General features: G+C 37.7%; 1 pseudogene; it reads right to left on the bottom strand.

Moving 5' to 3' along the window:
- Positions 1-513: 513 nt before the first annotated feature.
- Positions 514-7,836, bottom strand: LOC118240942 (H-2 class I histocompatibility antigen, K-K alpha chain-like; annotated as a pseudogene).
- Positions 7,837-11,275: the final 3,439 nt, after the last annotated feature.

Genomic DNA, 11,275 nt, shown 5'->3' on the forward strand with positions numbered 1-11,275 from the left:
AGAATTGGAGTGATGTGAGAAGACTTTTTAGTATGTGAGAGAAATATGCACAAAACCCACAATACACACAACAAAGCAAAACTCATGCAATACAATCACATTTGTAAGCACTTTGTCAAGCAGTTTGAGACTTGTTCTAGAAAATTACTAGGTTATATAATTAAAAATGTTCTTATGTACTCACACAAAAACAGTAACCAACCCAACGGAAATGACAGCCCTTCCCTACCACCAGTGCACAAAATCAAAACATCAGTATATACATTATATACACTATATACATTATATACACTATATACACTATATACATTATATACACTATATACACTATATACACTATATACATTATATACACTATATACACTATATACACTATATACACTATATACATTATATACACTATATACACTATATACATTATATACACTATATACACTATATACACTATATACATTATATACACTATATACACTATATACATTATATACATTATATACAAATGTACAACAGGAGGCAGAGGAACAAGGAAAGTGGCATTTTGAAAACACAAGCTCAGTGTCAATGTGGGAAGCAAAGTCGTCCACAGAGTGAGCAGCCAACACTGGGTAACAACCATGAACCATATCAGTAAGTGAACTAAAGCCACACACGGGGCTCCAGCTCACACTCCCTCTGTCTGGTCAGCAGGACTGGAGACCTGGAGTGGCATCAGGAATGGAGCGTGTGGTCCAAAGAGATGGAGGAGACAGAGGATCTGGCTCTGGAGTCAAACAGAGAACGCACACATATATACAGACCAAACATCACATTTTATTACTCATCAATGCAGAAATCCAGGTCATTACAAAGCATTCACATAGGATATCATGCAATTGTAGCTGAAAAATGGAGGAAGTCACATCATTTTAGCAACTAGTAAGAACATAACAGGGACTGGGAGGCTGCATTTTAAACACAGTGAGTCAGTGCTGATTACTTAATATACTAAATAAATAAAATTAAAGAGCATGATGTGCAAGCCCATTAAACACACATTGTAATTCATTTGCATTTTTTTACAATTATTTTTGTTTATATTAAAAAATAAAACATTGTTTAAAATGTTTCATTCCTGTATATAGTTATTTATTGTTTTGTATTTACTGAATGTTCTCAAGAATCAAAAAAGGGGATCTTCATTCATTCTTGATTGTGATGGGAGAGGGTTTCTCTTGGGACCGACAAATGTTCCAAGATATGGGACAAAATACCCAGACTTGAATTAAATATCTTGCATATGAAACTGTGTTCAGATTGTGACTCATGGGATTGTTGCTCTCACACACAGGAAAGGTACAGTGAACAACACTCATTCAAAATAAAAGTCCAAAATGTTTTAAATGTAGAAAAACATTACCAAAGTCAGAAAGCATAGCCACAATATCTGGGGGAGAATTTGTTAGAATAAGAATTAAAATAAGGGAAAAACACAGGAAAATTTGTCCCTTTCAAACTATATGATTAACCAGAGAAGAGTGAGATTCAGCGCCAGTCCAAAGTTACAGCCACCGTGCATTTTTAAAATGACTATCTCTCCTTTAAACTAGTTAGTTTATTAGTTTATTACATAAATAATAGTTATTTATTATATAAATAATACAATTTATTTATTATACAAATCAATTAATTTATATAATAACTTGGTCAGTTAGCTGGTGCATTTGGACCTCACCATGTGTCTCTTGCACAAGCTGGAGTTGATCTCCTGCACCTGAACAGTAAAACTATATGAGGACACATCTGAACTAATTTATAGTACAAAATACTGATGCTACATTTCACTCCCATAAGTCCATGGACTACGTACTATCATTACACGCTTTACCTTTTTGGTTCATCACGACTATTTCTTCTTTATGAGGAGTGAGTCTTTTTTACCTGAATTCACTTATTAAAGGAATCAGAGTTTACTTATTTCTAATCCAAATGTTGACCATAAAACAGAATATATATTTACAAATCTGATTTTTCTGAAGTGAATCAAAACCTTAGTCATGAATTACTGTAACTTGTACACTGAAGCTCTTATACAAAACAGGAGAGCAGACACACACACACATTTAACCTCACAGGGTTTTATGAATAACTGGACACAGCAGCAGTATCCGCAGCACCTTAGAGACCTGAGCAATTTTACCTTCAGCAGAAGCAGTTTATAGATACTCACCAATCATACTTTTATTTTTATGGACAATGACAATAGTGGCCACAACTGCCATACGCACAGCTCCACAGATCACAGCTCTGATCACAACTCCAATCAGAGAGTTTTTCTTTGAGGAGTCACTGTGTTTTCCATCTGTAGTCAGTAAACTAATAAATTCTATTATTATTATTAAACAACAAAACATTCATGAACAGTGATGCAAGTCGAATGTTCTGAATGTAATAAATTGCCTCCGCTCATCATCAGTATTTCTCACTGCAACTCAATATGTCTGATGTGATTTATGCAGTTTGCAAAAGTGCAATACTTTAACAGACCAACATCTTCTCAAACTCATGAATACAGTTTTCGGTATCACAAATATACTTACCCCAATTTATAATTACTGGTTCTGTGAGACTACTGTGGGCCACATAACATTCATAATATTCTTCATCATTCTCCAGGATGTTCACACTCTTCCTCAGCTGGTAGGTGTCTTCATCATTGGTTCTGACTCCCGAGGACGTTATCAGCTCTTCAGGCAGGGAGGTGCGGTACTTCCTCACACTCATCATCACGTCTTTAGGGTAGAAACTCGTGGCCAGGCAGGTCAGGGTCAGTTTGCCTGGGTCACTTACAGCTCTCTTAGCAAATATATAAACATCCACATTAGCTGTAGAGAGAGATCAGATGTAAACAGACACATTTTCATTCAATCAAAAACATTCTCTATCAAAAACATTACTGCTGCACATTTTTTCAGAAATATGTCACCTTATTTATGAAGACACCTTTTCTGACTCAGGAATGTATCCACTATTTTAGCACTGTGAAGCTCAGACTCAGTTCTACACTTTGGTTTTGAACATTCATCTTCCTCATGTCTGAATCTTTCTTAATGTGAGACACCAACAGAATGAAGAGAGAGTGAAGGGAGCATGAAGAGAGTGAAGGAGGAGTGAAGGTGAGCACATGCTTGCTGCAAGACAATTTTCAAGCACAGGCCTACATGCACAGTAAAATACAGACTGTAACTGTGCACAGAGATGTAATAATGCAGCTATAATGCCATCCTACTTATTAAAGTTAACAGTGACTGTAGGTACAAGCTAGCAGTTCTTAGTAAAGGGACTAGGAAGTGTATACATTCTGGAAGATCATAATTTATTTAAAAGCGCTGCAGAAAATGTAATCTATGTTTTATTGTAACATTGAGCAGTAAGGAGGCAGACGCATGTGCGGAGAGCAGAGAGATTTATTAGGGGCAAATGCAGAATCAGAGTCATTAAGGCAGTCCAGGGTCAAAGAGCTGACACAGAGAGTATGAGGAAACATGATAAACAATCACACTAAGGCAAACAAGGGAAGCAGGCTATAACAGACTAGGAAATACTCGTGGCTAAGAAACACTAAGGCTAGAATATACAGAGTACAAACCAACACATTCACAATCACATAAACACAACCATTCAAATGAACAGCAAAACACTGGGAGCAAGACAGAATTTAAATACAAGAACCAAAAGGTAGAAATGAGGGACAGGTGTAAGCAATCAAACGAGGGGAGGAGAAAATGAAACTATGGAATAGAACTAGAAACACAAGACAGGGAAAACACGCAACACGGAACCCGGGAGGGACTGATCGTGACGTTTTCTAAAGACAAAATGACACTTGGACTTGTTTTACAGTAACACATTACTAGTGTATCAAAAATAACTGTGTGTACTGTGTAGTGCAGAGATTCAATTCCAGTCTGGAATACAAATGGAGTTGAAAACCCCTGTAGACATAAATAAACAGGTTTTACTGTGGAGACCAAATACTCACTTTGACTGATCTCAGTATTACTGTAGTTCAAATAAATCTTCATCCACTCCACACATCGCACAAAAAGTTTTGTCCATTTACATTATTCCACAAGTCTGCTGTGTGCTGGACCTGCTCAACTGAGGCCTTCCACTGTTTCGAGATCCAGTCATAAGAGATGAGATCTTCTCCATCATAACCGTATTCATTACTGCAATTTAAAATATTAAATGTTGCTTCAGTCTTACAGCCAAACCTCACTGAAGAATGTGAACATCTGAAATTGAGAGACACAGACACACATTCAGTACACAGACACATGTTTTCTTGTCAGTTTTTCACTCACCCAAAATGTCTTTCCATAAATGGAACATGGCAGTCTTTGGTTGTCAGACATAATTGTACTGTAAATGACAGACAAAACTACTGTATACAGTATATATAACTTTTCTCCACACTCAGTGTATGTGGAACCCCACCTATCTTCCCCAGTTCTGTCTCTACTTTCATCTGCTTTAGTATTTAACACTGATAGAGAAGGACCGTATCTGTTTACAGTTAGTGCTGAGTGCAGCTGGCTTTGAAAATTTCAGGAAACGGAGCTTCTCTTCTCGGCTGCCCTACATCCTTATGGTTTTATTATTAACATTATTCCAGTTATTTTGCTGGGAAAAATAATAAAAGAGTTGCAATGGCACACACACACCTTTAAACCCCACAAACTTCACTGCTCTCCAATTAAAAGGTCACTCAGCAATACATCTGATGACAGAACAGGTTGTTAAACATCTTCAGTTTTTCCCTCCATTTAAGAATAATCATTAGACAAAAACTTTAAATGTGGATCTAGTCCTTCCACTGCATTAATAATGTAGATCTACTCCTAATACATTAATAATCTACATTTACATTAAGGCATTTAGCAGACGCTCTTACCCAGAGCGACTTACAAAAGTGCTGTCATTTACTCATAGCATACATTCTAGCCAGATCATTTACTCATAGAATACATGCTAGTAGATCTGCTTTCTAAAATAATGTAAATAATGAGTAAATAACGTAGATCCACTCCTTCTGCTGTGTTGATAATGCAGATCTACTCCTTCTGCTGAATTAATTATGTTGATCTACGCCTTCTGCTGCATTAATAATGTCAACATTTTGGAGGAACTAAAAAAAAAATATATATTCTCATCTGACTTATTGTGTCCAAAGTCCTTAATAACTAAATAGAGTGCGCTGTTTAGCCATATTCCATACTCCTCTAGGTTTGTAGTGCCTGTCTGCTGGTCTCTCTCTGGAAGCTTCTTCAGCCAGTCCTGTTTTGGAGTCCTGATACTGTCCCTGCTGCTGTAGGAGTCGATCTGTTTGCCATCCAGTACAGTCACTTCAGTGAAGTCAGTGATGTTATCTATGGAGTTTCCGGACCGGATCATGTATTTGTAATACACAGAGTGTTTATCTGTAGGGATCAAAGACAAGAAATAATAGTAATAACAGTAAAAAATAAGTTAATTATAGTAAATAAAGAGTGAAATTAATATGTAATAAAGTGAAACTAACTGGATTTCCCATGTGGAAACATATGGTGTGAATCCAAGCAAGACATTTCAGATCTTTGGGGCACCAGGGGCATGCCAACACTGTACAGAGACCCAGGGCTTAGCTCGAGAAGAAATGTTTATCTATGAAATCTTTACCAAAGGTTTGTGCAAAGAAACCCAGACTTTTTGCTATATAGTTTTGCTATATTGGTAAGATTCAACTGCAGTTGTATACATTTATACCACATTGCACAAGTAATGCAAGTACTTAATCAATTCACCCAATTAGCGAGCTAAAAGTATATGATGTCAACAGAAACACGGTCAAGATATCCGCGCTTTAGCGATTCACGGTCAAGTCTTCCGCGCGTTAAATCCGAATGCGACTATATGCGCAATTTTACGGTATTTCGCTGCTCAGCGTAATCTAACGCTCCCTAAGCAAAAAGAAACAGTTGGGTTTTTTTTTTGTTGTTTTTTTTTTGTTGTTGTTTTTTTGTTGTTGTTTTTTTAAGAGCTTTGACAAAGACACGCACTTTTACGGCATTTAAAAGTACAAAATACAGTTTACTTGCAGCATTAAACACAATAATATGTTTAGACAACTCAAAAAGCATTGTGCAAAATGCTTTTTCAATGTAATGTTTCTCAGACCTTTATTATAGAACTTGATTACCAGCTAAAACAGAGGCAATATCTAATGCAGCGTTGCTAAACTACAGGACTGAAATACTTCACTGCAAATTGAGTGGTGGCCCTTGGCTTTCACCAGCTCAAGTTTGAAAAGATTCTACTGCACCAATTTTAACAAACCTATACTGATGTCCTGGTATTTGTAATGATGCTAAAATGCCCATTTCATTCAGGGAAAGTATGCTTACATACTTTTTAAATTATCCCATAATGCCTAAACCATTCTACTTCCACCCAAGAGTGGTAGCCTTTGTCCATCACTAGTGCAAATTTGGACAGATTCTCCTGTACAATTTTTCAAAAATCCATATTAAAATGTTAATGTCTTTAATGGGCTTGGAGACAATATGGTTATCTAAGTTTCAGAAATTTCCAATAATGCTAAAACAGTTCTACTACCACATAACAGTAGTTTACCTTACAGCTAACCAAAACCAGCCTATATGATACGAATATATTAATTTGCCTAAAGATATAATGACTAATATGGATTTATGAACATATAGTACAGCAGAATCTGGTCATAATTGCACTGGTGATATCCAAGGGCTTCTACATGTATGAGGTAGTGGAATTGCTTTGGCATTATGGGAAAATGTATCTGTTTCAGTCAAAACAGTCAAAATCTGTTTCTACAAAATATTTTGAATTTGCCTAAAAGTAGTACAAATTTAAATGGCTCCTACTCTTATGTGGTAATAGAACTGTTTTGGTATTATGTGAAATTTCTTGAGGGATAGATATCCAAAGTAAACAAACAATCTGGCTTATTTTTTGGAGCATTCGGAAAAGAACTGCAGTACTGTGCATTTGTGCCAAATGCACTAAGCAAAATATTCCGCCTGTTACTATTGTTTTCACAGGTAATATTTTCCCATACAATTTACAACAGAGGTATGATGCGATACATTTAATACCCACACTAGGGTCATACATTTTGACAAATTTTAGCATACAGGGCCTTTTAACCGACATGAAAGATGACCAACTACAAAGCGTGGACAGGACGTCCGAGCCTACTTCCTAGCAGAACCAATGAACATTATATAACACATTACACAAATGCAGGTAAAAATGGACAATAACATCTGATCTTTCTTTACTTTTTGGAGTGACAAAGGGTATCGTTTTTGACACAGTCTGTTTTTTCAGTCTTTTGATACAGTTTGTAGACCGCTCGAAAGTCTGGAAGTATCTCGGTCGGATTTTACGAAAGGTTGTTTTTAGCTGACATTTATACAAATATAGCAAAACCTCTAAAAGTAAAATTTGATTTAAGATTTCACAGATCAGCATTTGTTCTCGGAATGAGCCCCTGGTGAGAACATTTTACAAGCAGACTCCAACTAGGCTACCTTCAACAGGCCTATAATTTTTTTCAGTTGTTTCAGTCCTACTTATTACGATAATCAAAAACAATCAAGAACAATCAAAGCTAAAACTTACGTTCAGTGAGTGCTAGAACTGGCCGTGTAATTCCGAACAACAAAAAATCAGTTTTATCTTCCTTGTGAACGTATATCATCCCTACGCAGAGCAAACTCTTCGATGATACATCCCTGGAAAAGTTTCCTCTACAGAGCCAAATCTCTGTATACTGGAGATCCAGTGGCTGGAGGTTCTTGCCCACCACAGAATGTCTTTATGTGGAATCGTCGCTAAAGGAAGCAGCGGCTAAGATTTTATTGCACATCCGTTTAGGCATTTCAGTGTATTTTTTAAAGTTGTTTCTGTTATTTTGATATTCTGACATTATTTCTATTTTAATCTACTATATGTTCCAAGGAGCATATCGTGAAATACTAAACTACTTATTATCACTTATTAAATATAAGTTACAATGTGTTAAATATTTTCATATAAATAAAATGTAAAACATGAGCACAATAATATCCAAAACAAAACCTAAAGAAAGCAGTTGTATTCTTATATCATAATTCATTCATTTGGAGTTGTAAGGGTGGCTGCTGTGTTCTTTTTGCTTTGTTGTTGTATTTCTGTTTTTGTGATAAGGAGTTGAGGTAAGAGTGATTTGTATTTTATTTTCTTTTGTTTTATGGGAGTCAATGATTGCTTGAATAGTGATTGAACATCACTGAAAACCCTGTATAAAGGTTGTAACATAAATTGGGGGCTCATCTGCTTGTTTTGGTCTCTACATGTTTTTGCTGGGCTGTTTTCATTTTGGTGTGAGGAGTGTTTGCGGTTTCTATTTTCACCATGTTTGATTTAGATGCGTTTACCACTGTGCCTTTGTTCGAGCAGTTTGGCATTTGCCACAAGGTGGATTTGTTACTCATTGCTGACTTTTTTAGTATTCCAGTGAGCCGTTTCGTTACAAAAGTTGATATCAAGGCTGACCAGTATAGACAACTGGTGGACACAGAGGTGTTGCCTGAACATGCTTGTGTTGTCTCTGGGAGTGTGGGCAGTGCTGAGGAAGGACTTTCACCCGTGGAGGAGGCAGAAGTTGAAGCCACGCAGGGGCCGGCCAGCAATGCACCTATTAGTCCTTTCACTCCTGTTTCCCATCCTGCCTTGATGATACGCCTGAAGGAGCTTGAGCTGGAGTTGCAACCCCAGCAGGTTTGTGCCCTGGAAGTCCAGGCTGGTAAAGAAATCAGGCTACCGCAGTTGAAGGTATGCAGAGAGACCCATGCCTGTACCTTGTTTGTCCACGTCCAGTCGGTTGGGTGAGCCCCCTGATTTATATATTAGTTGACAGATTAGGCTTGTACATCAGTTTCGGGAGTCAAAAGTTGATTCCTCGGAAGTTAATGGACTCTTCTGCTCCAGTGCACACTGGTTGGTAAGGCTCAGGAGGTTTTCTCTGCATTACCTATTGATAAAAACCTAGATTACTATGTGGTCAAGGCATCTATTGTGCATGCCTATGAGTTGGTTCCATAAGCTTATTGCCAGAATTTTTGATCCCATTCAAAAATAGCCAACCAGACTTAAGTTGAGTTTGCGCAGGACATTAGTGGCTTGTTTGATAAATGGTGCAAAGTGAGTAAAGAATTTTAAGAGTGATTTGCTGGAAAAACTTTTAAACATTTAAATGAGCAAAAAACTTATAGGTCTCTCAGATGCTGCTGTTGCTGCAGATGAGTATGTGTTAATTCATAAAGTAGTTTTTCCATCTGCTGTATGAGTGGATCAAGTTAGACGATTAGTCTCCAAGGATAATCACCGTGTTATGAATGAGAAACGTGGTAATGATTCAGGAAGCACAAAGGCCTCTGAGACTCGTGTATCTTTTTACTGTTGCAAACCCAGTCATCTTATTGTTGACTGTCGAGTTTTGAAATGGAAGAATATGCGGTCCTCTCCGGAAGGAAGTCGCCCTGATTAAATATGTTACTCAGCTTGTGTGTAGTAACATTGACGAAAAGGGTGTGGACAACACATTTGTCCCCTTTTTAATAGATGGAATAGTGTCAATGTCAGGAAAAATAGGAACAGAATGATTTGTAACCATCTTAAGAGATACAGGCACTGCCAGTCCTTTCTTTTAGGGGGAATTTTATTGTTGTCCGATGACTCGTATTGTGGTGTTGATCGCTTGGTTCAGGGCATGGGAGCTGGTTACATTTCTGTTTCCTTACTCTATCAATTTGCAGTCAGAACTTGTTACAGGAACAGTTGTTGTTGGAATCTGTGCTACGTTGCCTATTCTCTAGTTACCTTTATAATGGGAAATGAGTTCTTTCTGTCCCTGAAGTAACAAGGCATCCAGATAGTAGTACTGTCCTACAGACCATGGAGTATAGGGAGTTATTATCTATCTTTCCTGCATGTTTAGTTACTTGTGCTCACAGTCGGAAATTTGAGGATATTGTGGACTGATGAGCTTGATATTGAGAAGTATACTGAATCGAGTAGACCTTGTAAATTAATCGGGGAGTTTGCCAACATGGATTCCTGTGCCAATAAAGAACAGCTTAGTTATGCTCCGCTTAAAGTTCCTTCTTTGCAACATCGCAGAGAGAGCGTGGACAGAGCTCACAATGTTGATTCTACAGTACCCACATATATGTGGGATGACGGTATATTTATATGGAAGTGGACTCTGCCTACACACAGAGAAAATCAGAAGTGGAATAGGGTTGTTCAAATAGTTGTGCCTCAGGAGTACAGATCCCAGGTTTTAGTTTCAGCACATGAACATTTACTAGCAGGTCATTTGGGGGTGAAGAAAACAAACAAATGTATCTTACAGCGTTTCCTTTGGCCAGTGTTAGTCTGATGTGAGAGACTATTATCACTCTTGTCACACCTGTTAACTAACCAGCAAACCAAATCAAAAGATACTGCCTGCCCTGCTTTAGCCTATACCTGTGGTGGGTGTTCCTTTTGATACACTTCTTTTAGACTGTGTAGGACCCCTGCCCAAAACAATATGGGACATCAGTATCTTCTGACAGTAATGTGTGGCATTACAAGGTTACCAGAGGCTATTCCATTACACACCATAAAAATGAAGTCTGTCATTAAAGCCTTGATACATTTCTGTTCTATTTTTTGGTTTACCACAGTACATTCAGACAGACCAAGCATCCAATTTTTTTATCCAAAACATTTGCCCAAGTTTTAAAACAGTTGTCTATTAAGCACAGGGTATCGAGTGCTTACCACCTGAGTCCCAATGGGCTTTGGAATTATTTCATCAGGCCCTAAAATCAATGTTACAAAAATACTGTCTACAGACGGTCCAAGATTGGGATGAAGGCATTCCTTTAGTTTTATTTGTGGTTCAAGAGACACACATTTCCATGATACAAGTGCCCCAACCCACACTTCTCCCTGTTTTTAGTGCCCCATGCTGCACATCTCTCTGATACTAGTGCCCCATGCCACATGTCTCGCTGATACTAATGCCTCACATCACATGTCTCCCTGATACTAGTGCCCCATGCCACAATCTTTCTGATAAAGATGACCCTGACTCTGACCTAACACACCTAACTGTCACCCACCAATCCCAGTCCAGTAAACTGGTTCTCCCTCTACTTCCAATGGTGGAGGTGGGGTACCTGAA

The sequence above is a fragment of the Electrophorus electricus genome, chromosome 4 (genome assembly GCF_041902795.1).
Source record: "Electrophorus electricus isolate QZ-2024a chromosome 4, ASM4190279v1, whole genome shotgun sequence".
In the NCBI taxonomy this organism is placed as follows: domain Eukaryota; kingdom Metazoa; phylum Chordata; class Actinopteri; order Gymnotiformes; family Gymnotidae; genus Electrophorus; species Electrophorus electricus.